Here is a 27,218-nt window from a genome sequence, read left to right on the forward strand (position 1 = left end):
ACTGTGAGGGGTATGTGGAGAGAATTGTTCATTGATGTAGTCCCAAGTTGGCTTATGAGAATAGGGCCAATGCTGGTGCTGCCAAGTGAGTGGGTTTATTTAAACAGGCTGGCGCAGAAGAACAGTAGAGTGAAGACGCTCCACACATAGAATAAGTTGTCTTATTTTAATTCCCTGTGAACCATCTGAGCTCTCAGGAGACTGCGTGTTACGGCATCTTGCCTTAAAAACCTTTTCTTTTTGACAGAAGCCCAGACAAAAACAGGCAGTTTTTTCCTAATGTCCTCACTTATTCATGACACACTTTGTTTGCTACTGTATTGGCAGATAGCCTATTTAGTAGCATTTGAGGGATAGATAGGATTTTAGGGGGAGGGGCGGAAATGTTTTTTTCCATACAGGAACAAATGAGATACATGTTTTCTCTTTGTGTCACTTGCAGTGAAACTGCAGGGATTTGTAAACAGAATGGTTCTTTCCCGGCAATGAATAATAACGCCTCAGCAAACTTGAGAGACAAGGCCGTGACTCTAATGGACTTTGTGGTTATTACTGTAACACATCCAATAAATGCATCGGAGACACGAGTGCCATGCTATACAATGTAATCAAATGTCGTTTGCCACCAGTTATTTCCTTATGTGAATGTCTGACCAATGACAGAACAATTTCCCAGCTAGCATTTGTCATTAATCATGTTTGTATTTACTTCCTTCACTATGGTCCCCTTTATTCCTTGTGCTGGTGGTATTGAAGACAACTATAGCTTTAGTATTGCGCTTCCAAAGTTGTGAGTGACAGATTAAAGAAGAATTGATGCAGCAGTGTCTGAGATATCCTGACTTTTAGCCCCTAATTACACTTCCAATACTGCAACTGGATAGCATCTTTTATCAGACCCACAACAAACTCAAAACAAAAAAAATTTAGCCTTTCTTTTGCCAAGAGTAAGCATTTACAGCCTCCCTAGCAGTTTTTTGAGGCTGTACTTAGGCCCAGCAGCTGCTCACATGCAGACATTTAGCAGGTACTATGGTTGCCATGTTCACAACCTTAGGTGAGCTTGTAAGCATGCTCATTTTCACCATTTTGCACTATACACAAAGTGCAGCTGGGGCGGATGGGAATTTAATTGGTTTTGCAGGTACGTAATCATAAAACTAAGTATTGGACAAATTACATTTCTGACCTGATGATGGTGATAGGCTTAAGGTTAAGTATCACAAAAGTTAGAATTCCTCCTGAGGGGAAAGGAATGTCCAATTTTTTACCCCACATATGTGATGGCAATCCACCCAATATGTGGTAATCATTTCTATTAAAACCACAAAAGTCAACCTCATGGTGACACTAGAGGGACATTCAGGGGACCGCCAAAGCACTCATCAGGGTACACCATCTGGGAGCCATGAATTTTGTGAGAATCTATATTGTTGGCATTGATTATTGATGATGATACTTAAAAACTGTTTGCTCTAGGGGAGGATCCTCAAAATTTGTAAGATTCATCCTGTGGCAACCACCAATATCTAAATATCTTCACCAAGTTTTTTGGCAACACATTTAATAGTTTGTGATATGTTTTACAACAGACTCTCTGGGGAACATGGGTGTATACATACTTGCATGGAAAGTCGTTCAATAGTTAAGCTAATGTGGCTCAAAAATGTCTAGTGTCCAATCCTGAGCCAAGATAACCCCTGATGACATCAACAGGGCTATTTTCTCAGACTTGACAAAGCCACAGAAGACATTACACAACTGTTGTTGACATTCAAAACTGGTTTAATGCTCCTATTTTCTGAACTTGCTAGAAGTATATTCATAGCAAAATAAATCATTTGGGTTCAGCTTTTCCACCCCAAAAAGACCTGTGACTGATATTTTTGGATTTTTAATGTCCATTATGGAAACATGTGCCGGTTCACCTGTTGCGACTTCCCAACATACTTCTGAACAGCGGTCTGTCACATGCAAGCACACATACACAAACGGTGTATTTCCTGCTGGTCTGCTTTAGTCAGTTTGGTGCAGAAAAGCAAGTTGAGCGCTGTCAGATTAAAATTCCCCATCCGCACATTTTCTTTTAAACCGCATGCAGCAAATAAAGACACTTGCACTTTAGAGAAACAAAGAGAACAACCGGGGTACATACACACCGCAAATGTCTACTTTAACGAGGACGGGGACTTTTATGGTTCAGCTCTAACCTCATAAAGAGTCATCCACACGGACGTGTAGTGCGCGTTCAAGCTTCACTGCAATTGCATTATCCTAAGACGGTACACAACAAACCCTCGGCCCAGGCAAACATTTAATTTGTGTGTTTGTACTGGAGGTGCGATAATCCATTAAGGCTGAGGCTGCTGTAGCAGGGAGCGGGTGTCTCAGTGGCTGCAGCAGCTTTATTACGGAGTCAAATGGGATTCAACCAAGTGAGTTGGCGACCTGCTACGGATGGAAGGATTAATGTCATTAGGCAGGTGATAGATGGCTCAGAGTCAAAAAGTAATAACACAATAGATCATGAATAGATAATCATAGCAAGCTGTCTTTTGGGAAGTTAAGAGGTATAGACGTGAAAATCCCATGGATTTTCTCCACATGGATTTTGACTATTCCCCATAATGTCTAAACCATTTAAGGTAGGCTGGCCATGAGCTACGAGACTGTGTAGATTCTGTAGAAATGACAAATCCCTATGATATCAGCCTGGGTTTAGGGGAAAAAAAACATGTTTTACTCACAAGTTCATAGAGAAGCACTAAACTACCCACAATGCTGAGCGTAACAACAACGTCCAGGATTGGTGGGGTTGTCACTATGGAAATGTGTACCACACCCGCATACCCGTGAAACACTATTGAGCTGCAACCACATAAGTCTGTTATTTTTTCTGTACACAGTCATGTACCTTTGCTTTATTTACTGTTTTCATAATGATTTTTGTGCAGAATAAAATGTGTTATGGTCACATATCATCTGGTGGCTGGTTGGCTTGGTTCCAGGCTTTGCACTTGTTATAGAAGCATTTTCTTAAATGTCAATGTTGCAATTGAATTTGGAAAATCACTTCAGGAAGCAGAGCTGAGGAAAAAAGTGGGCGGCCACTCTTGAGCTCTATTCCTAATATTGTGAAGAATAAGAACAAACATTGGTAGATCAGTCAGGGTCATAATTAATTTTGTGAAAAGGGATATTAACTATCAAACACACAGCAAAACCCAACCAAAAAAACGCCTAGGATAGGGGGAGCGGCTGTGAAATTGAGTAGACACCTGTGAAAACTAGACACCTGAAAATGTGAATTTGAAAAAAGAACAAGATGCTTGAGAGATGACACCAGGTCAAGCATGGATTGATTCATTAGATTTTTTTGTGATTGTGATTTTGTCGCATCTTGCATGATGAAACAATGAACGGAGCTCTGAAATCAAAGGGAAATTATAGATACAGTGAAGCACCAACGGCTACGCGGCGACGAGAGGCAGGCAGAACAGATGGAGTAACACGTTCTGATGGAATAGCAGACATGTATTGTCACACCGTTGTCAAAACAGCAGATGGAGGTGTGCTGCCAGGCAACAGTGAAGTGCCTCAACAGCAATTGAAATAAAACTCCATTGGAGCCATACGCAGCAGAAAGTTCAAATTTTGAACTCAAAGTTTAAACCTAGAGATTTCATCCTATCAACTTCAAATGGGGTCTTTGTCATCTTAAGATGAAAGATTATTAAAAGAAAAACTTTTTGTCATTGGGCATGGCCGTGGCGGGGCGGCCATTTTGTGCGTTTCGCCAGCGAAACAGGAAGTGGGTGTTACTTGAGCGTATGTTGTCAGATAGGCTCGAAACTTTTCAGGATTCCTCAGTGTCCAACCCTGATGACATATACACGGCGCTATTGGCTCAAAGTAATAATGCCCCCTAGTGGCAACAGGAAGTAGGCCTAAAAGACATTGTGCTATACTTTCCTATGCTATACTTTATCACCTTACACATTAAAAAGGTATTAAAAGCAAAACTTTTCGTCGCATTTTGTGAGCGTGGCATGGCGGCCATTTTGAGTGTTTAGGGGAAAGTTGCTGGAACTACAGTGTACATTGTTATATCTGCTTAAAATTTCACACAATCAACGTCTAAAGATTCCAGGCCTGAGTACATATACCAATATTGATATTTTGGTCATAGTGCGACGCTCTGGCAACAGGAAATCAGATATATAGGACAAATATCATCCGATTTACATAAAACTATAATGATGTGAATAATGTATGGTCTACACCTGATACCCCCTATACTTTAACCATGCCCACTTGATCAGCCCACGCCCCTCTTGAAGAGTATTGTGTGAGGTGTCATTGAACTCAGCAGAGAGTTGTTTTTATTGGTAATGCTTTGGCCTGCTCCCTAATGCTTACGCCTCCTATCATAACTATCCCATTTCACGTACAGTCTTGTGTGTTTTATCACTGAACTGAGAAGAGAGTTCAGTTTTCATTGGTCATGGTTTGGCCTGCCCCCTTTTACAACTAATGAAGTGTTTAATTCAGAGTCTTGTGTGAGGTATCATTGAACTCAGCAGAGAGGTCTCTTGTCATTGGTGACGATTTGCAGTGTCTGAATGCTGTGCAACTGCACAGTCCCAAGGACTGGTGTCAACCACTCACTTTTTAACTGTTTAACATGGTTCATCAGCAGATGTAATTGGCTCAGTTTCCATTGAACTGCAGGCATTCAAACTCTGAACACCTCCAGAACACCATCCATGCTGGGTTATTGAGGATGACCGCTCATTCATGACCATGTTAGAAAGTTCCAAAACAAGGGGTTGTTTTTTCAACCTTTTTAAGTAAAGAATGAAACGTCAACTTTAATCCCCTTTGCCCTTATGTCATGGGATCATACGAAAATCTGTGTCATCAGGCTTCAAGTAAAACCTTTCGTGTTGGAACAGCAACGGACCAAACCAATCAGTGTCCAGCGAAGAGCTACTGCCAGCTATAGGCGTTGTTAAGGTGTGCGTGACGGCCCAAACCATTCAAAACAACAATGGCAATGATTGACAGATGGCTCATCAAAACACCTGATAGGAATCATTTCAAAACTACCTGCAGTGGTTTAACAGTTTCCAACAGAGGTGGGGAAAAAAATATAAAAATCTTATGTTACCTAATTTGTTTTTGCAACAATTTATAAACTGATTGTTTTCCCTGCAAAAGATATTTAAGTTTTTTACCAATGATTCTTCTAAACATTTACTTTTTATACAGTAGCATCAACGACTACATCATTTCTTGTTCCAGCAAAACAGAGCTAGAGCACAAAACCTGTCTTATATTCTTTACAAATGAAATAAATGTCAGACTGACTGACTGACATGTGATGATTATTCTTCTTAGAAAACAATGTTTTTTTTCTCATGATATATTCTCTCTAGAAGTGTATTAGTCAACGTTTCTTTTTGTTAATGAAGGAAATGAAAATCACAGTAATCAATACAAATCAAATCGGCACCCATGTATCTTGATATCGGGACAAAAGCATATTGTCCCAGCCCTAGTATCCAATGAAAGCTGTGTAGCAAACCACCAGGTTACAGACAATACTTTCCTGAAAAGCCCTTGTTTTTACTAAGTTCCAATGATGCATACTGGCAGTTTAACCCTAACCCCAACAAATGAACCTACCCATGCTGCGTGGACAGTTCTAGACTGGACGAATAGCATTCACACATTCATATAATAGTTAGCAAGCATGCTGTGTGGGATTTTGTCGTAAGGTCTAGTCTCTGTGCCCTTAGTAGACACCCTGTGCCCTCTGAAGGTGTTTAGAATTCCACAATTGAAGGAGGGGCCTTTGATATTTTCAACATCTGCTGTAACCTTTACATGTTGCTTGCATGGCCACTGCTCTCTGAGCCGTGTGGGCTTGTCAGTCTACTTTTAGCTCTTCACTGAATAAAGCAAAGTTGTCAGGTGCAGGAGATCAAGAAAGGAGACTGAAGGTGAGGGGGCTAACTGCAGGTATGTGTGTGATGCATCAGAGGAGGGTGGGGGAGGAAAAAAAAAGGTAGGGACAAAGGAACAGAGGCAATGGAATGAACCGATAAATGAGAGCACATGAAGATTGATGGATCGTGCTTTGATTTGTATTAAATAGCTCATTTTTGTATGTTAGAGGCTTTTCTAACATCCTCCGTCGGCGCGACACCAGCTGAATAGATATTAGTTCATCTGTCTGTCGGCTTGTTTATCAGCTTGTTGGTTGGCCTGCTGTGTATTCCCTGATCGTCAGCGCCGCTGACGCTCCAGCCAAGCCAACTCTGATATGACACACTAGGTTAAAATCACTTCTCAGAATCACAGCGACAGAAGTAAGGGAAAACAGCGGTTTGCATATTTCTGTTCTGTGTGTGGGTCTTCTAAGATGCTCTCTCGCAGCAAGGAGTTAAGTTGTATAATGGGTAATTATGACATTTATTTGAGTTGCTGTCGTCCCGGGAGGGAGCCTGTCAGTGTGTGTAAACCCATGGCGGCATGGAGGCACAAACCCCCACCCTCTTGGAGATCACTTTTGGCCCAGAACGTAGCAATGTAAATGTAGCCTTAGAGAGGTAGGTTGGGAAATTAGCGGTTGACAACACAATATGTAACTCCTGGTTCACCTACTCACCTGATTTGGAGCTTTTTACCAGTGGTCACAATGCTACGTTTGTTTTCAAGCAGAGTTCTGGTCAAAAAGTGATCTCCATGGACATATTTCAGCTCCAGCTTAAAACTATTATCCAGCTCTAGCAACCAAACACACCAAAAACGCATATACCATACATCTTCTCGTATACTCGTATACACTCAGCATATTGCTTGTAGTTGCCATTGTAACGTTATAGCTTAATCTCAGAACAAGACGTCATGACCAAATCAGGCAGACAAAACGTTGTCAGTGTCGGTGTTGCCAAATGTCTCCATTTGCGGCCGTTGAGACTTGAACACAACCCCGCAGATTCCAAACCAAAACAGAGTCAGAAGTGGTTTTTATTTCTCCGGTTCATGGGTCTAAAACGGCATCTTCAAACTAGTTATACACATGCCGTAGCTGTTATCAAAGGACGCAGTTGAAGTAAACAAGAAATAAAAAAAGAACCTGCTAATTACACTTTTTGACATTAGTCATTATAGCCACAGAGCTGTGACTTCATTGCAAATTATTTGCTTAATCTTGGTGCTTGTTGGTTGCAGTCACAGACTGTATAACAAAGGTTGCAGCAAGGAACAGTTCGCAATAGAAAAAGTTGGAGGAGCTGCTTGTCGCTTAATTGAGACTAGCTAGTCCACCTTAAAGCCCACCCACCTTAATTTTGTGAAACTGTGCTAGTTGTGCTAGCTTCGTGGTTAACCCATTTCATTTAACCACCACAACATAAGCAAGACACAGAGAACAGCAAGCCGAAGCCCCATCCCTTGAGTCTGCTTGTCCAGATGCTCTCAACATGTATTTTTCATACATTCATATGCTTAGGTGCGGTGCAGTGTTGCTCACAATTGCTCATTAAAAGATATCTTCACGGATAGGTTTATTCATTAGAGTGGTTTTCACGCTACATTTAGTAACGTTTATTCATTAGTCATTCTGATAAAATAACTGCAGTTTTCCACACATATTTACATTTTCTTGATTCCATTTGTAAAGGAGTTGTGGACCCAAATTGATAAATCCAAATTTAACCCAAAAAATAAACTACAACTAAACGTAGTGAGCCTTGAGAGGGGCCGGTCAAAAAACAGGAAGAACAGAAACCAAGGAAATAAACCAAAAACAAGCAAGGAGACACACAGAGCTCTGACACAGGGAAGTAAAAGAAACAAAATGATCTGACAAAGGACCAGGGCAAGACTAAATACACAGGTAACGAGGAAATAAGAGCCAGGTGACACTAGGCTGGGAAACAGGTGAGAAACATCAGGCAATCACAAGGGCGGGAAAACACAGGAAGTAGAACTAGACAAGAAAACAGGACTATCACAATAAAACAGGAAACAGAACATAATACAAAACAAAACCGCAAATTACACAATCACAAGGAGACAAAATATCAGATAAGGCTAGAATAGAAAACAAAGCAAAATACCAAAAACCATGACATAATCGATAACAAAATGATGCTGTGTGCTAGAAAGCAAGCTGTAGAACAGTTACTGAGTTTTATTCTTTCTGTGACATTACACGATTTACGATTACTCTCAAATGTCATCTGGGTTCCCGTGTTATGACGGAAGATAGAGTAACTGGAGGGGTAACATATGACCCCCTTGACAGGCAACAAAATGAAACATCCCGTGTTAGAATAAAATACCAAGATTTCTTGTTGTTGGAAACATTTAGGATAGTGTAAGTGCACAACTCAACAAAATATATAACATAGGTATAGTCATTTTTAGACAATTTAACGCATAAATGTAACATATTGGATACCTTTAAACTTGTAATGGGCCATTTTATTTGGCAGTGTTGCGTTCAAGTACTTGCCTACTTGCCTTTAATACGTCATTCACCACTTACCAAGCTGCTGGATGATTACGTCTCATCGTCCCCTTTTGGAGATGCTCCTTTTTGTAGCTTATAACTGTTTTCGGTGTAAATGTTGGCGGACACTTTTTCCTATTGACAAAGTACCTCTGTTTTTTCTTCATATTGGTTGGGTGTGGATAATTAGCTATGAAGCCACAACAAGGAAAGCCACTTTTGTTCTCCCGGTGCCGTTTTAAAGGGCTACTAGTGTTGCCTGGGAGAAAGCACCGACTTAAAGATTAAAGTGAGGGAATAAAAGTCTCTGTACTATACAGTCTGAACCATGACTGGTCTGCACTCTTGCTATGCAAGATATGCACCAATGTGATTATTTTTAGGTATGCAGTACATTTTCCTGATCCGATGTGGGTGCACGGTGTGTAGCATACCAACCTCTGGTTGTATGTGCTAGAATATCTTTGTCCGGCTGTGTTTCAGCACATCACTGGTCCCACAAATATTTGGGCAATCCTTGGTTGGGTTTCCTGTACAACAAACAAAGCTAATCGCAACAATATCAGTGTGTTTTCTGTTGTAAATCCACCCACAGGTAACCTACAGACAAATGTTTATGTTGATTTAAGCTGATTGTACAAAATGATTTGTTCAACCTGTTCAAAATGACTCGCGTTTGTTCGGTTTTAGCAGTGGTGAAATGGCCTTTATCACAGATCCAACTCACTGACCCAAGTTTCTTCTGGTCTACTTGTAAGTATTATGCTGACATAAAAAAACAGTCATTATTGTTGTTTCAAGGGGTGATTTGCTTTTTATACCTCCTTTTTTTAGATTATTTTTGGGGAATTTTCTGCCTTTATTTTGAAAGGAAAGTTAAAGACATGAAAGGGGAGAGAAAGAGGGGCAATGACATGCAGCAAAGGGCCTGCAGGTGGGAGTCAAACCTGCATATATGGGCACCCGCTGAGCTATCCGGGCGCCTTATACTTCCTTTATTAAGTGTTGCTAGAGCTTAATTTGGGTTGTTTCCTAATGTCAAACAATCAAACAAATGTCACTCAGTTTTAGTAACATTGATTGTGTGACTTTTTTGGGGGGGTTAAACTTGTTCCCTTGGGTTGTGACCTGCTTGTTTATTACCGTCCCAAGACTTTCCTATCTTGACATAGTAATTTACTAATTGGAGTGTGAAATTAGAGGGAGTCTTCGGTTATAAAATGCCATTGCACAAATAGGGAGCACAGGATCAAAGATTTATGGTTTAAAAGTGCTGTGTTACCACAAAAAAAAAAAAAAAAAAAAAAACTCAGTGTAATTTTATCTCCTCCTCCTATGCCCATATAGTCTCAACCCAATTCTCTTTTTCTTTTACAATCCCCATAATGATCGTAACAGGCCTTGGAGCCCATAAATCAGAACAGTAGGGAAACTTAGTGTCTCATCATTATGCAGCCTCCACCTATCCGCTCAAAGAGCATCCTTGTAAGGCCCCCAGGACAGCAATGCCACTTGTTTAAAGCCAATCTCATTTCAGTGGGCTCTTCATCACTTTTTCCCCTCCTGTACCTAATAACGTCCCTGTGCCACATTATTGTCTTAAGTGAAATGGGGACAAGCTCAATTACTCTTCCGCTTGACTAATGGTGATGTCAAGTTGACTGAGTCATTTTCAGTTGAGGTAATGTTGTTGTTGGCACGTGCTCCCTAAAGAAGTTAAGAAGTCTTCCATGAGACTTCTGTTGGCTTTCACCTTGGCAGGACTGGGGTTCAAGTGTGCATCTGTTCATGTCTGTAAATAGATAAAATCACAAAGCCATTCATTCACATTACGTGACAACCTTGATCTGGTCACAGCTTAGTCCACTGGAAGACTTTTTCTACTTTTCTTTTATTCTTTATTTAAGTGAAATACTAATACACTGTAAAAATGTCTGTGACATGTAAGCCAATGCTTGCTCATGGGAAATTTTTGGGTCCTTTTAAATTATAGAGTGCAATCCAGACCTCCTCTATCTATACAGTGTCTTGAGATAATGCTTGTTTTGATCTAATAGTATAAATAAAATGGAATTGAATAAAGTATCAATGCAATAAAATCGTCACATTTAAAAACTGGAAACGATCATAACAGTTCGGTCAATCAACTAAGTGTTAAATATCAGCTGGACTTATAGGCTTGTATATTGGGTTGTTTAATTTATTATAAAACACATTTCATAAACTCCAGCCCTATAGGTTGATTGTGCAAGCAGGTTTTCACAAACCACATTAACATTTGCTGTTAAAGGGTTCCTACCGTTTTTTTCAACCCTCGATGCTATTGCCCTATGTTTTTGTGTCTAAGTGACTGATGCAGACAACAATTCTTGGTCCAGTATTAAGCAAGAACGCAGCAGTCAGCAGCGGCAAAACAAGCTACAATGTAAGTTAAAAGGGCATTTGTCCTGCGTGGTAATGGTATTTACCCTTTAAGCGACTACATATAGTCACCATTGCAATTATCACTGGAGCAAACAGGAAAGTAAGTTTAAAAAGTGCAATTTTATGTCCACGTGGGCATTTATTTTTAAAGATATTTTTTGGTGTTATTTTAAGCCTTTATTTTGATAGGACAGCAGAAGACATAGGGGAGAGAGAGGGGGAACGACATGCAGCAAACGGCCGCAGGTCGGAGCCTTACCCGGGCCCGCTGCGTCGAGGAGCAAGCCATTACACATGGAAACCACCATTTGAGCAATCCAGACGCCCCACATGGGCATTTTTTGATGGAAAAGATGGCTCTGCTTAGTGGGTTTGCCACTAGTACTTCTCATCTTCAATGACCAGTGACAAGCAAAGAGAACAGGCTCCACCCTACAGCCGCGATGGCCACACCCGATTGGACAAACGTTTCATTCATGGGCTCCCAGGTTTCAAAACAGACCAACTTGGCGGCAAGTTTGGAAACCTTTGCTTATTTTACAAAGATAATTCAGCGAAATGTGTTTCTGAAAACATTTTATGCAAGAAATAGACCATGCATTTGCTGAATCCGGCTTCATTTTAGATTGACAAGGGTAAAAAAAGATAAACGATTTCCCGGACTTTTCGAGAGGCGGTGAGTCGAACAGCACATGTAGCCTGGACCTCAACTTTATGCAAATGAGGAGCAGGCAACTCCACAGCCTGTCTCTCGAAAATCGCCATAGTTACATTTGTGACGTAGTTACATCAACGCCAATCCCTGATGTCTTCCTAGCCCTGAGTATTTATGTTGCTTAAACTCCCAATCTCAACTTTTAATCTATAGCCTTATCTATAGATAAATATGTATATATATACAGCCTAGGTGACATCGTGTTTCTGTGGATATCAAGTTATGGGACAGCCGTAACAGGAACAAAGATTTGTAGTAATAATAGTTAAGGGGATACAGGAAGAGATAATTTAAGAGTAGATGGAAGCTTCTACTCTGGACTGGAGAAAATTAAAAATAATTCTCTACAAAACACACAAGACTGCAGCTGGACCTCGGTTAAAGACTGGCCTTTGCTACGGCCCTGTGTGTCCGGGTTGGTGTAAGAAATATTTTTCTTTTTTATGCTTGTCCTGAAAAGAATGAAACCGTTCTTCCTTTCACAGCTGCACAAAGAATCAGATAAATATTTAAGAGGCAACAAAACTGGACTTTGTTTCCATTCTTTTCCTCTGTTCTTCTGTAAATGCCTACCAGGGATATAAAGGAACAGGTGCAGGCACATCTGGATAAGCTGTCCAAGTCAGGGTCTTAGATATGGGGGTGCGTGTCAGCAGTCAGCAGAGTGAGTCTGGTAAATCGTAAAAGGCTCTGTCAAGGAAAATGTGCGAGTAACTATAGCTGCTAAGGTTGTGACTGGAAGAGGCTCAGGGGACTACTAAAATCCACTGCTGCCTGTAGTTCCCATTCTGTTCCATTGCTGTTCTCACGTTCACACACAGCATGAGTTCTCTCTTCCAAACACAAACACAACTAAAATAATACAGTCCCTTCAACATGCAAACATTTAATCCAATCTAATGATGCAAATTTATGCTGTTAATTATTTCAGGCGGAATTATATCCTGGCTTAACGTCTTCACAAATGCAATGGGGACATCAGACTCAATAAAGTTAGGGGGGAGGGTGAGGGGGAAGACATTCAAGATTTCCTTTTTTCCCTTCCTTCTTTCATTCTTTCACATTTGCATTGACTACAAAAAAAATTTGCATTTCCCATTTTGTAACATTCCTAATGCGGGTGATATTGTTGTCTATGGCTATAGATTTTGGTATTGAAGAGTCCTCTTTAGATAAGCTGTTTTAATTCAAGTCATATTTAATAGGAAGCAGTAAGCCGACATCCCTGAGTGCTTTGATTTCAGAATCTTTCTCTGTCATTGTAATCCTCAGCTGACACATTTTTGCTAAATATGATTCTTCATTTAAAACTGTGATATGGACATTTAGGGACTCTAAATGGATGCATTAGCGTCATGCAGAGTAACCTGTTCACTGGCGAAGATGCTATTTTTGTCACAGTCTTCAAAAGTGCTTTCAACCAGGGCCACTTCCTTCTGATTGAACGTCCATTATGTTTAAGCTGTAGACCTCAGTCACCTATGTAGCTTCTGAGATTGACCAAAAATGGCATCTATTACTGGCTAAGAGGCGGCTCATTTACTTATTACTTAGAGTCCAGATGAATTCCTAAAAGTTTCACTTTTCAGTCAAATAACATTGTTTAATTGATTGAGAAATGTACTTTTATTTTCATAATAAGAAACAAAATTTTAGCTATAGTAAGGCAAAAATGAATCTACTTCAGGTGGCATTTAATGATGCATTCAGAATCATTCATCAATCAATCATCAAACTGCCAAGATGGATAAGTACAAGTCATATGTTTGTGACTAGTAATGTTCCCACCTGTTATACTGTATTGAGAACATTTTATGTACAAATGTATGTGTCTTAAAGGAACATGCTAACTTATTGGGACTTTATCTCATTCACCATATCCCCCAGAGTTAGTCCATACACACCCTTCTCATCTCCGTGTGTGCTGTAACCCTGTCTGACGCACCCAGCATTAGCTTAGCCGAGCAACGTTCCTGCAGGTAACTGGTTCCAACTAGCTAGATTAAACTTTATTCATCCCACAGCAGGGACATTTTCTCATTACAGCAGCAGCATTTTCTACAATAAGATCAAAAACAAACAAATGACTACCTGTGCATAGTCTGGCTATCCCCAGACCAAGCCAAGCTCTATAGATCTGATATTGATCGTTGGTCTAGGGAGTCTCCTCTGGATTTTGTCCGCACAAGAGACCAATGGGCGGCGTGGGACACCCGTAAACTTACTATAACAGGGAACATCAGTGCCTCTATCACTGCTAAGAGAAAAGTACCCAAGTTTTCGAAGCGCAAAAAATGGTGTTGGGTATAGCCCTCCAGCTGACAGTGGGTCTATTTAAACAGATCCACTTCCTCCTCTGCCCCTGTGTGAAAGGTGGTGTTGAACTCGAGCCAGAAAGGCTGCTCCGCTGCTGCAGTGCATTTCTCAACTCAATGCCTCTCCAGATGGCAGGTATTTTTAGTGCTTAGCTCCCATGTCCTGAGCTACGACAGCTCTGCCGCGCTCCATCGGGCTGCAGCGGGCCCGTCCTGCCTAGGGTTCTTTTAATGGACTTTAATTTGAAGCACATGATTAGAACAATTCAGACACTAGCACAATGGAGACAATGGGGCTCCTTTCCATGCATTTGGGTTTAGCAATTCACAGCATAATTATTGCTAAGCAGAGAGAAATGATTGCCTAAAGGCCCAGGTTGAAGCAAGAGGCTTTACATTTTACAGAATCGGTGAGACCCAGGGTTTGGAAACCTGTTGCCCGGGCTAAAATTAAAAGCATTGCTAACACTTTTCAATTCAGTTTTATTTCATTTCTATTATCAAATCAAAAAAAAAGTTATTTTGAGACACTTTACAGATAGAGTAGGTCTAGACCACACTCTATGACTTACAAAGACCCAACAGTTCCAGTAATTCCCCCAAGAGCGAGCATTTAGTGAGACAGTGGCGAGGAAACCTGGGACAGACCCAGGCTCTTGATAGGCGTTGTCTGACGGTGCCAGTTGGGGTTGTGATGAACGGTGGCAATAATAGTCAAATCAATTTTTAATAAACTTCTGCAGCATCAACCAATATGATAGACACAGGTAACTTGTTTTCCTCCAGAAACCAAGGTGCATATGTCTCACTGTCAAGAGCTGGGCAGCGATTACAATTTTTAATCACGATTAATCGCATAATTTCCCAGATTAATCGCGATTAATCGCAAAATGAAATAATGAATTCAAAAGTAGTGTATATAGTGCAATTTTTTTTTTTAATGTTCTGCCATATGAACTAAAGTGCTGTAACATTTTTTCTGCAAAAACTTACCAGCATTTTGTTTATAAAGTAACAGTTAAATAAAATATTTAGTGTACATCTCAACTTAAACAATGTATTTATCATGTCCAGAGTTGAATTCCATCTGGTTAGAACGTCTTGCATAAGCAACATCTTCTTATGTCCACGTTCTTCTGTTGTTGCTCTAAATCTGCAGCACTTGGACTGTGTTTAGAGTGCCCCACAACTTTTCTGCACTTCGCAATGACACTGTCCAACGCGCTGTAAAGCAGAGACACTGTGACAGATAGCTGGAGACCGGGCGCAAAGCAGGGGACATGATCAGAAGGCTCACAGTAGCGATCATATTCCCTATCTATTCGTACTATCCGTCCTAACTGCGGTGACTTTATTTGACACATTCCACTGCTGTGCAACTTCAATAAAGTGTCCCGCGCATGTCTCAGCATTATGTCTCTCCTATGTTTTCATTGCAGTCAGAGCATGTGAATGCAGCGCCCACTTTTTATCAGTATAATGCACTGTAACTCTGAGATAATTAGGGTTACCCAGTGAGTCCAGTAATCCCCAGTGAGTCCAGTAATCCCCAGTGAGTCCAGTAGTCCCCAGTGAGTCCAGTAGTCTCCAGTAAGAGAAACAGAGGGTGCATGTTGTAGCGTGGTTGCTTTTGCAGTCCTTTCCTTTTCATATAACTGGGAGTCTGATGGTGCGTGTTGACGGAATCTCATACCTGCCGTCGTTGTTGCGATCCACAGACCGATGTCCTTCACAACCCTAATGGGCCTGCAGTCTGTAGCTATCCACGTCGCTATGGCATTTGTTAGCGTCTCTTGGCTTTGTTTATCTCTACCCCCCAACACGCTGAATCTAACGTAGTCTGTCGAAGCCTCACGCCACTGTGTGTTGAATGCTTTGCTGGTATTGACTGTCAAGGTGATATTTCAGACTGGAATTACTCCAGTGATAAGAAAATTCAACTTTGCAGTATTTACAAAGCCTGTGAGCAACAAACTTTTACAATGATAAAAGAAATATTAAAACTGGGTTAACGCTCGATTAAAAAATTGTCGGCGTTAATTAATTAATTAGTTAGCGCGATAATAAAGCGTTAAATTTCCCAGTCCTAAAAATATATATATACAGTATATCTTGTGTTGTCTTCCCGTCAAAATTAAAAATCATATCTTTTATTTGTTTTCTTTTTTATTGATGTTTTTAACTTTTTCTCAAGTTTTTGTTCCTTTTTTCAACACTTTTGATGCTTTTTTTCAATGTTTGTCACGTTTTTGACGGTATCAACGCTACGTAACATTAACTTATTGACTTTAGTTTTAAAGTTATTTTTGGAATTTATGGCAAATAAGCCTCATTTATAGGAAATTATACCTAATGTTCGAATAGATAAGTAGAAATTAAAAATGATTTTGACTAAAAAAACAACTTTTACTCAATAGTGTCTGACAACAGCAGTGATGTCACCAGGTTACTTCTTGTCCCAAGACAGCGGTGTGGAGAGTGGAACACAATGTCTGGGAGTCTGTTGTGTTGGACTATAGATTTGTGTTGTTATCTAAAAGAATTTTAGTGCCATGGCCCAATTTTAAATGATATTGGTGTGAGAGAGAGAGAGAGAGAGAGAGAGAGAGAGAGAGAGAGAGAGAGAGACAGAGAGAGAGAGAGACAGAGAGAGAGAGAGAGAAGAGGGATGCAGTTCGCCAGCCCGTCACTGCGTTCTCGCTCAATACTGGACCAATTTTCAAAGATGATTTTGCTCAAATCAGTCTATTAGACAGAAATGTATGAGGAAATGGGGTCCAGGTTGAAAAAAATAAATACAAAGTTGCCTTTTAAGTGTGATTGTGGCTAACAACCATCAGGTAGCAGAAACTTTATAACTTTAAATGTTTGGATGCTTTTATATAGACCTTAGTGGTCCCCTAATACTGTATCTGAAGTCTCTTTTATAAAGACCTTAGTGGTCCTTAATACTGTATCTGAAGTCTCTTTTATATAGACCTTAGTCGTCCCCTAATACTGTATCTGAAGTCTCTTTTATATAGACCTTAGTGGTCCCTAACGCATCTGAAGTCTCTTTTATATAGACCTTAGTTGTCCCTAATACTGTATCTGAAAATTATTTTATATAGACCTTTGTGGTCCCCTAATACTGTATCTGAAGTCTCTTTTATATAGACCTTAGTGTTCCCTTAATACTGTATCTGAAGTCTCTTTTATATAGACCTTAGTGGTCCCTTAATACTGATCACCCACAATAACCAATTCTTTAGTGTGTGCACTTACGGAGTCTGTAGATTTTGAGGAGGAGAAAGGGGGGGGCAAGGTGGAGGCTGGGGATGTGGCCTCGATCAACTGCCACTTTACCTGTTTGAAAGCCATGATGTCACTCTCTAATGGGGGGGTCCAGATTCTCTGGGTGGGCAGAGCACAGAAAAGGGATTTAACCAAAACTCCAGATCGGCCGATCTGAGCTTTCATTTCCTTAAAGGCAGAGCAGGATACCCAGGGCTTGGTTTACACCTATCACCATTTCTAGCCACTGGGGGGCCATAGGCAGGCTGGGGGAACGCATAGTAATTTAAAAAAACCTCAGAAAGTGACATTTTCATGCCATGGGACCTTTAATAATTTTAACATTTCCCTGGTAAGCGTCATGGTTACTTTCTGATTACTTTAATATGGCTTCTGATTAGGGCTGCAACTAATAATTATTTTCATCTGCTGCCTGTTTTCCTGATTAAATGAATTCTTTTGTCCATAACATGCCGGTGAAGTTGTCCAACCCATCAAGTTCTCACATGAAACACGGGCACTGCATGGAGTTTGGGCTCCAAAAATTACAGAGAGATTAATTAATGTGTATTTACTTGCATATGTTGTCAGGGATGCACAGAATCCAGATTTGTAGGGATCGGCCCACTATAGAATTTACTTGTTAAGATTCTGCCGAATCTTTCTCCCATCCCAAGTCTATTCACACAGTAAACACATTACTGAAGTCAACAATGTCCGCATCAGTGTATTTTGCCATACCTGCGGTTGTTGCATTTTGGCTGCTATCTGTAGGTTCCTTCATGCACAACTCTTAATCCTTTGAATGTGGCATACGCAAATCTTGTAACAGCGGCGATGTTGTGTATTGTTTAGGGTCGTCGCCACCAGGAGACAAATTGGCGTTGCAAATTCAACATGTGGCTGGACTTGAATGGCCTTCTTTTGACTGAGAGTACTGAAACCACTCCCAGGGTGCATCCCTGATTGCTGTAGAGATACAGTGGCAAGCATACTCCTTATGGCTTCTTATTCAGAACAATCCAGACTGTTCATTTGCATAGCCCTTCCCTATACCTCCCTCCATAGGATCATCTGTCCTGCTGTGTACTTTGCAGGCTCTATAAATTCTGGGGTATAAAACCAGTCCTCCTCTTCCCTCCCATATGGAATATGCCAAGGCAATGCCAACAGAAGCTGTTTGATTTACCGCACTGTACATAGATGCATCAAGAATTCATAGGCGACTTAATTAGGAGTTATAAAAGTGACTAATGGCAATTGTGTGGGACACAGAGGCCTATAATGTGGCAGTTATCATTTCCACAACTCCCCAGTCTCGATTCTTTTTCTCAGAACTTTCATGTATTGCTGGAGCTATTAGTGCTTTGATGTTAATGCACAAAGCTTTCTGGGTGGCAGAACGTTGCCGCTGCAATGCTGCAGAAGGAAGCGTGCAAATGAAAAACAAGGCTGAAAAAAACCTAGGCTTTGCTTTTGGTTACTGCAGTGTATCATGGAAAGGATTTACACATATTATCCAAACATCAGGGCAACAGCCATAATGAACTAGGACCCATATTTCAAAGCAAAGAGAGTATGAGGAAAACTCATTAGTTTATTCACCTTTTTCCTTTGAGTCAATTGTAAAGGAGGCCAGAGAGCTGCACCATCATAAGGGACATTTTGGAGGGCATTCCTTTATGTCCTAACCAAGCTAATTTTTAAGCGGTTCCACTGTCGCAGACTACGTTCCAATATCTTAAGGAAATCCTAACAGTCTTGCAAGAGTTGGCGCACACTCCCGTTGTCTCAATTGTTTGGTGTAAGGTGGTCATAAACGTCATTCCTCCGTGTCCTGCTGTCATTCATTTGAGTGTACGGCAGAACAGGAAATTAAACTTTCCCTTAAAGTTACCAGCTAGCGGTAGCTAGTTAGCTTGGTTACATTTTTTAAAACTAGTCTAGTTGTAGTCCAGCAATTTGTGACCCTGGAAGATCCCCGGTCTTTACACATTATGACAGTCCTTGACGATAGATGTGAGATTAAGATGAGAGACGGTGTCTTACTTTTTTTTTTACAAGTCTGTTCAAAGTCTTCTTATGTCTGGTAGACATATGTTACGAGTGGCTGTGTTAGCAGTTAATACGAGGCGTTTACTTAATTGTTTTTCGGTTTAGAGTTTCAATTTGTTATCCTTTTCCAAGCTTGGGGCAATTTTTGAGGCAGTTTGTCTTTGACTATATTTATTGATGGAGCTATTTTTCTGACATGTGGACAGTGAATCAGAAGTGTGGAAGGATGTGGATAGTTTGGGTTTAATTTCTTCAGACTTATTTCTCCAAACTTTTGAGATGTCAGCCTCAACACAACATGCACAATTGTCATTGGAACTGCATTACAAAAGAGAAATAGTCCCTGTAAAAAGTGCGGAAAGTGAGTTCTATTGATCATCTAAAGCAAAGTTCTGCAACCCAGTGATGGGGGCCTTGAGGGTATGGGGGGGGGGGGTTTGTCATAGTCACGCCAATTTTTTTTTCTTCAAATCTTTAGATTTTTGTGATTTTTATTCAAAAATTAAAATGTCTTAAAACATTCATTAATATGAAAGACTGTGCATTCACATGTATGTTTAATGTTAAAATAATATGGGTATATTAATATATACGATAAATAAACAATACGGCATAAATAACGTATAAATATCCATCCATCAACCCAGTTTGATAAGCAGCTCAGCGTAATACTCTGTCTCCTTCAGCTAAGGGGTCCATGGCCGAAAAACTTGGAAGACCCCTGATCTAGGGTAAGAGGAACATTGTTTTTTGAGGGAGATGTTACGGTTGAATTTTTGAAATATATTTTTTTAATGATGTGAGCATACTTCTACCCATATTCTATTCCTTTCCACTGTATTTACAGAAATCTTAAAACTCAGACGGATAGAATCTATGGCTAAAAACACCCAAGGTTAGAGAGAAAATTTGCTTTTTTTTGTTGTATGGATGAATTTTCCCTTTATTCAATTGAACTCCATTACAACTTAAACTAAATTGTATCACAAATCTGATACTTAAACACTACAATCAATGCCAGTTTAAAAAGTGACACTTCCGTTTTGCCAACCTCCAGCAAAAGCCACGTTTGATTTTTTATTTAAAAGGGACAACACACGTTAATCAACATGAGTCCAACATGCAAATGTGCCAGATTTAGATTTCATCTGCATTTCCTAGCAGGGTTTTTATCACTAGGAAAGCTACAGGATTTCCACATACCCTGTAATGACACGAAACAACATTATTTCCATCATATTTTGGTTACATTTTGAATTGTTATCTGTTTTCACCTTAAATTGGTGCATAAAAGTGCATCCAAATCAGAGGTGATACTGACACAAATATTTTGTTATTTAAAAATCTGATAAATACATTACAAAACATAAACAGATTTCACTGACATTCCATTTTTGTAGTTATGTGTTCTCACTAAAATAATATAATAATAATTAGTTTTGTTGTCACAACAGAACCGAGGAACATCAAAACACATTACAGTTCTGATAGATAAAATGTAAAAAAATACAAATTTAAGACATGAAACTTGAAGTCCTTCTAACAAAAACAATAAAAAACAACAACAATCAGTGTTGCTAACAGGGACGTTGTAGAGCGTCCTCTTGTAGACAGACTATACAACACCATCACTAACAGGGACGTTGTAGAGCGTCCTCTGGTGGACAGACTACACAACACCATCACTAACAGGGACATTGTAGAGCGTCCTTTGGTGGACAGTCTATGCAATGCCATCACTAGCAGGGAAATTGTCGAGCGTCCTCTGGTGGACAGACTATGCAACGCCATCACTGACAGGGAAATTGTAGAGCGCCCTCTGGTGGACAGACTATGGAATGCCATCACTAACAGGGACGTTGTAGAGCGCCCTCTGGTGGACAGACTATGCAACGCCAACACTAATAACAAGGGAAAAGAGACAAGTGCAAAATACTCACCATCAAAGACTGTCAAAAACCAAACAGCACCTCTTGTAATTAAATCCAATTGATCATTTATCACCTTTTTATTGTAATAGGCCTTTAATATATGAGAGGAAGTGATCTCATACCTGGCTGAATTTCTCTTTGCCATTGTTCAATCTAGCTATTAACCATTCAAAGGAAGCAAATGTCTGTGAACTTAAAAGCTATGTGTAATTTTCTACCAGGACATTATACGTTTTTCTACCGGTTCCTTTCTTAAAGTGTAGACGCACAATAAAACAAATTAGCATTAGCACAAACAGAAGCACATAGCACACACAGAAAAACTACTTGTAACGTCAAAGACAAGCCCAATGTTAAACACATACGTGTTGTTTCCATTGCAGAATGGAAGAGACAGTGTGAGAGTGGGGATAGAGAACATTGTTTGGACCAAGAGTGATCAGATCCACAGGTGGGAGTAGCATGGTGCATCTGGTAATGGCTGCAAATGCTGCGGGAACAGGGCGTTCGCAGGGTCACAGAACAGTCCCGCATAGGCTTCCTGTCACTAATTGGTTGCACAGGTCCAGCACATTTCCTCATCTGCTGTGAGAATAATGGCCCGTCTCTCTGTCTCACTTTATCCCTCTCTTTCACTCCAGGCCTTTGTCAAAGCTCACAGTGCAAGTCAAGGAAAATCAGGAACTATTGTGTTCTTATATTTTTATGTAAGAACAGTCCATTTGTGGTAGCCAGTGACAACTGGTATATATGGTAGATGGTTCAGTAGCAGTAGCTTGGGGTGTAACGATACATTGATCTGGATCAATTAATCGAAAACTGTCATTTATGCAAAGTGAGACAAGTAAAATCACCATCTTTAAGAGTACTTTTTTTTTTTTTTCAACCTGGACCCTATTTTCCTTTCTTTTTGTGACTGATGGGAACAAAAATCTTTGACATTGGTCCACTATTAAGCGAGATGGCTGCAGTCGGCAGTGAAGAAACAAGCTACAATGTAAGTTATTTGGGCAATTGTCCTGCTTGTATTTACCATCACAAAAGTGCTCAGATTAATATTCTAAGTGTCTGACAACATTATGGAATGGATTCCTTTGGAGAAAGACCTTTAAAACCTCTTTGAGACCTTTCTGTTCAACCAGAAACATCTCTGAAGTCGCTAGTGCTAAACCCACCAGATTCCATTTAAAAAACAGTACTTTTAGCGTGCATAGGTCCAACATATTTTCACATGTAAATCAGTAAACTGTGTCTTTATTTCAACCAAATCTGGAGTCGTGATGGTTGGAAAAGTGGAAAGACGACCTAAACGTCGGCTTTTCATAGTTTTATTTGGTTTCTGTTTACTATGAATGAAGTGTGTTAAACAATGCTAAAATTATTGTTTATTTACATGGAGTCTGGTGGGTTTAGCAAATGCAATTTTGTTGATGTTTTTATGTTTAAAAAAAGAGTTTTACTCTTTCAACAGAAAGGTTGACCTCCTGGAAAACCCTTTCCATGATGTTGGCAGACACTTAGAATATTAATCTGAGTCTGTCAGCGGCATAACAAGCAGTTTTGTGAAGGTAAATACAAGCTGGACAATTGTAGTTTGATACTGGGCCAGGGTCAAAGATTGTAACTTAGACACAAAAACAGAGGAAAATAGGGTCTAGGTTAAACAAAATGGTAGTTATCCTTTAAACGTTTGGACAAATACAATTGTCAAATCATATTTTAGTTTTTGATATAAATTGAACTGATTGTGTTAAATGGGCATGTGATATTGATTGCGGACCCCTGAATTGGATTTTTTTTGTTGGATATCAGTACATCTGTATTGTTGTCCAAAGAATCAATATAATATTGTATCATAATCAAACTTGTAAATTAAACCCCAAGTAGAGTGTGCAACTTGGAAGCAGGAAACAAGCAGCACGGTCAGAGAGGACATTGAAAACCCATGTAATTTTGTCCATTTGATTAATTCCAATGCCGCTATAGTCCTGTCATTTATCTTTTATTCTGATTCATTATTCATTTTGAGCAAAAGTGCACTTACACCAAGTTACATTACGTAGTGAATGGCAGCAGCTAATCCAGTACTGTATGTCGAGCCGTTTTATCTTTGACTAAACATTTTTTCTATTTATTTTTCTAACTTCATATTTTTATGTAAGTTTGTTTAGTTTTTTGGCCCATGGCGTCAACCAAAAGTGTAGACGCGGGAAAACCCAAGGCATGAATTAAAGGCACTTTGAAAACTAACTGCTTTTGGTTTTTCTTTGATGCCTCTTGCAGTGCGTTTACATGCTCAGCAGAATAACGGGGTCATCCCAGCTCTCCTTGTATGTATGATTTGGGAAGAATGGAAAGAATGACGGGAGTAACTCTACCTCCGGTACAGTAGGTGGCGCTCTGCCAATGCAAAATTCCCTTCTTCTTATCTTTGACCTGTGTCAAAATTACAACTGGCCACTAAATTGTTTAAAATGTTTCATTCCCAAACTCTTGCTCTCGCCAGATGACAACATTATATCTGTAACTAGTGCTGGGTGGAATTAGCATTACTAGTGTTAGCCAGCGGCCACAGCGGGAGCAGCTTGGTCCCTCCACTTTTTTGCCAAGACACTGGGTTGACAGCCCCAGAGATAATGATAATAATGACAAATTTTATTTGTAATGCACTTTACATGTAAGACCAACCAAAATTGGTTTAGTCATCTCCCGATACTGCTGCCTCGCTGGGGGGTAAAAAATATGATTTGCTACTTTACATGGTGTTTGAGAAATCCCTTGCCTTAACCCAAGCATGCGAACACACTGCTGAATTTACTCACGCCCTCTGCCATAGAGTCTTTTGTAACACTAGTTCCAAGAAGCTCTCCAGTCCTTCTGTTCTTCATCAATCAAAAGTGTGTTGCAATGCCAATTACGTAATTACAATCTGTTAAGGAAGACAAGGAAGCTGACTCATGTGGGAAATTGGCCTGTTTGACTCTGGGATGGTTTTGTTTTTGTACCTGAGGCTTGGCGTGGAATATCATTCAGTTATTCTACTGTTTTAGAATGATTGCATCTAGTATGTAATGTACAACAAAAAATATTCTTCTGAGAGTTCATTCTGTTTCACCTGATTTGAATGCAGCATTACATTGGGAACGCAATGCAGAGCCTGATTGTGCGCCTGGCCTTTCACACCAGACGTGTATTACTACGCGCCGGTCACAAAGCAATCCTCTTCTCTGCGCTCTCCCGCTTCTTTCTGTCTCTCTCTCTCTCTCTGATAGAAAGAGACAGGATGAGTGGGGAAAACTGGCAATCTCTCTCTCTCTCTCTCTCTCTCTCTCTCTCTCTCTCTCTCTCTCTCTCTCTCTCTCTCTCTTTCTCATTTGTCTCACTGTGAGAAGTCAAGACAGACAAAATCACCATGAAATTTTGTGTTCCATTTTGAAATGTGCTTTATTTTTGGAAAGAATCCGCCTGCACTATAGATAGATAGATATTTATTGATCCCAATAAAATGGGAAACTATAGTATTATAGTACAACAGCTATATGCTTACGCCTCTGTTTTCACAGTTTCTTTAGACACAAATGTACTGTACATTTGTAGGGTGTGATGATTTTTGGAAAAAGCCGAGGGGGGATCTTTTTTGATCATGCTCAACAAGATAAAACATGCAAGAATGAAATCCTCCTTCCAGTAACATGGAGATAGAGCCATTTGGCCAGCCATGCTAAAAAAGTTTTTGATGGACTTCCATACTCAATGTGAATTGAGCTCACTTTTTCTGGCTAAATGCCACTACCATGGCCCCTGAAAGCATCTTCATCCGGCTGATTACGTTGCTTTTGGTCATTTCAGTCTTCTGTTTGGGCTGGTCATTATGGCAGCTGAATAGCCAACTGCTATACTCTGTACATATACATATGTTAAAACCAATCACCTGAAGAGAGGAGAGAAAGTTCAAGCAGCTGATTATAATATAGAGAGCCAACCCACTGATAATGTTACAACGGCTCTTAAAGGTTGTGAAAATCTAGAGGTTGGGGTGCTGGGACACGTGTTAGGGTGACACACCTACGGTCCTTTAAGTGCAAACAAAGGGCTACACTGTAATGCCAATGATGAGTTTGGGCTCTCCTACCTACTAACACAAGACGCAGATCAAGTCTTTTTCAACTGATTCAACCATATCAACAGAAACGTACAGCAATACAATACTCTATTTACATTCCCCCCGGGGAGCAATCCCCAGAGTCCCTTAACAAAATGTGCAGTTTTGTGAGTTGTTGACTCGGGACCCTTCATAAACTTCAGGAAACACTGTCCATGACAACTTCTTAATTATTAAGTTTTTTTGGCAAATGTATTACATTAAGTCATTTCTTTCTTTGTGTAAAAAGCATTGCATCAGTTTGTCTTGGTGTGTTGCTGTACATATGTGTGGGTTACTCCATGCCAACATAAAGTCAGCTGCCCAGGTGAGGGCAGTGTTTTCATTCACACGTTTTTCATGCAAATTAAGTAATATGAAATGAAAAATGCCTTATGGAAACAGTAAAAATAAAAAATAATGAATTATAGACCACATTCTCTAATTTAAAAAGACCCTACAATTACAGTAATTCCCATAATCGACAGCATTTAGTGGCAAGGAAAAAGACTTTTAGGGTGAGACCTTGGCCAAACCCAGGATGTAGAGGGGTTCTCTGCTGGTGCTGGTTGGGGGTGTGATGAACAGTGGCAATTATAGTCACAATAAATATGCAGGGGGTAACAGGGTGCAGCAGGACATAGTAGGGCACTGCACGGCGTAGCAATAGCTAAATGTAATGACAGAGGGGCCAGCAACATATAAAGATATACAATAGAAAAATATGTCCTGAGTGAAAAGTAAAACCTTATTTAGAGACAAAAGGAGACAAAAAGAAGAAATAAATAAACCCAGCTGCAGTGATAATAAAAGTAAGAAAAGTTTTGCTAATGCGATTTTGAAAGGAGGCAATAAAAAGGCAAGACATCTTTATGTATTGCCTTTTTATTAGCTCCTTTTAAAACTGCATTAGCAAAACTTTTCTTATTTTTATTATCACTGCAGCTCGGTTTATTCCTTTATATTCTTTACATATAATAATAACATATATTAATAACAATAACAATAAAAATGTAAATAATAATGACAGTAGTCAACAATAGTACTATTGCAACAAAAAAATAAAACACAATTTAGGAAGAAGAAAAAAATGGATATAATAGTGAAAATAACAGCCATAATATGGGGTTAGGGTTACTTACCAAGGGTGTAAATGAGTGTTGTGTATGGTATTGATGAAGTAATGCATGTATTTTATAGCTAATAGTTAAAGATAATTTCTCCATTGTTATGTGTTCTACAAAGAGGTCTGTATCCATCTTGAGATGTTTAGTTGTGTTCTGCTTTTCCAGTTTGAAAGGACAGTCTTGTAGAGCGATGAGGACTATTTTAATAATGTTGGGAGGTGTGATTGATGATAGCTCGCCTAACCAGCAGAGTGATAGGGAGAGTGGGATCCTGCAGTTCAGGATGAAGGTTCATTGATTCCTTTCCAAAATTGTAGTACGGGTCAGTAGTGCCAGATTGCATGGATGTAATCGTCTTGTGTTAAAGGGGCAGCGTGAGCTATTACTTGAATCTGAGAGGCCCATTTAGTGCATTCTTTTGAGTGATGTGTGTTTTAGTTGGCCTTGTACTGTATGAGATGGAAGCTGGGTTTACGTGTCACAGAGAATGTGTTTGTGCAGATTTTGGTCCAGGAGTTGTTGTAAAGGGATTAATCTTTCTCTCGTTTTGGAGTAGGAAGAGAGGTTGGCTGAGGCTGAGTAAAATTTCATGGTAAGCCAATCAGAGGTAGACTTGGGCGGGTGTTCGAAAGCACGCATAGATGGACATACAACACAAGCTGGTCAGTCAACGAGAGACAGGTATGGTGAGCCCAAATGAGGGCCAATAAATA

The 27,218-nt window shown here is 39.9% G+C and overlaps 1 protein-coding gene and 1 long non-coding RNA gene across 2 annotated transcripts in view; both read left to right on the forward strand.

Annotated features, from left to right (window-relative positions):
- sorcs3 (sortilin related VPS10 domain containing receptor 3) overlaps positions 1 to 27,218 on the forward strand; it is a 162,345-nt gene that overhangs the window by 53,133 nt on the left and 81,994 nt on the right. The window lies entirely within an intron of this gene.
- Positions 4,630 to 27,146, forward strand: LOC117957841. Its single transcript, XR_004659610.1, has 3 exons — positions 4,630 to 4,640; positions 5,755 to 5,760; positions 27,062 to 27,146. It is a non-coding gene; the product is annotated as an uncharacterized LOC117957841 (long non-coding RNA).

This window comes from Etheostoma cragini, chromosome 2, assembly GCF_013103735.1.
Source record: "Etheostoma cragini isolate CJK2018 chromosome 2, CSU_Ecrag_1.0, whole genome shotgun sequence".
Taxonomy (NCBI): domain Eukaryota; kingdom Metazoa; phylum Chordata; class Actinopteri; order Perciformes; family Percidae; genus Etheostoma; species Etheostoma cragini.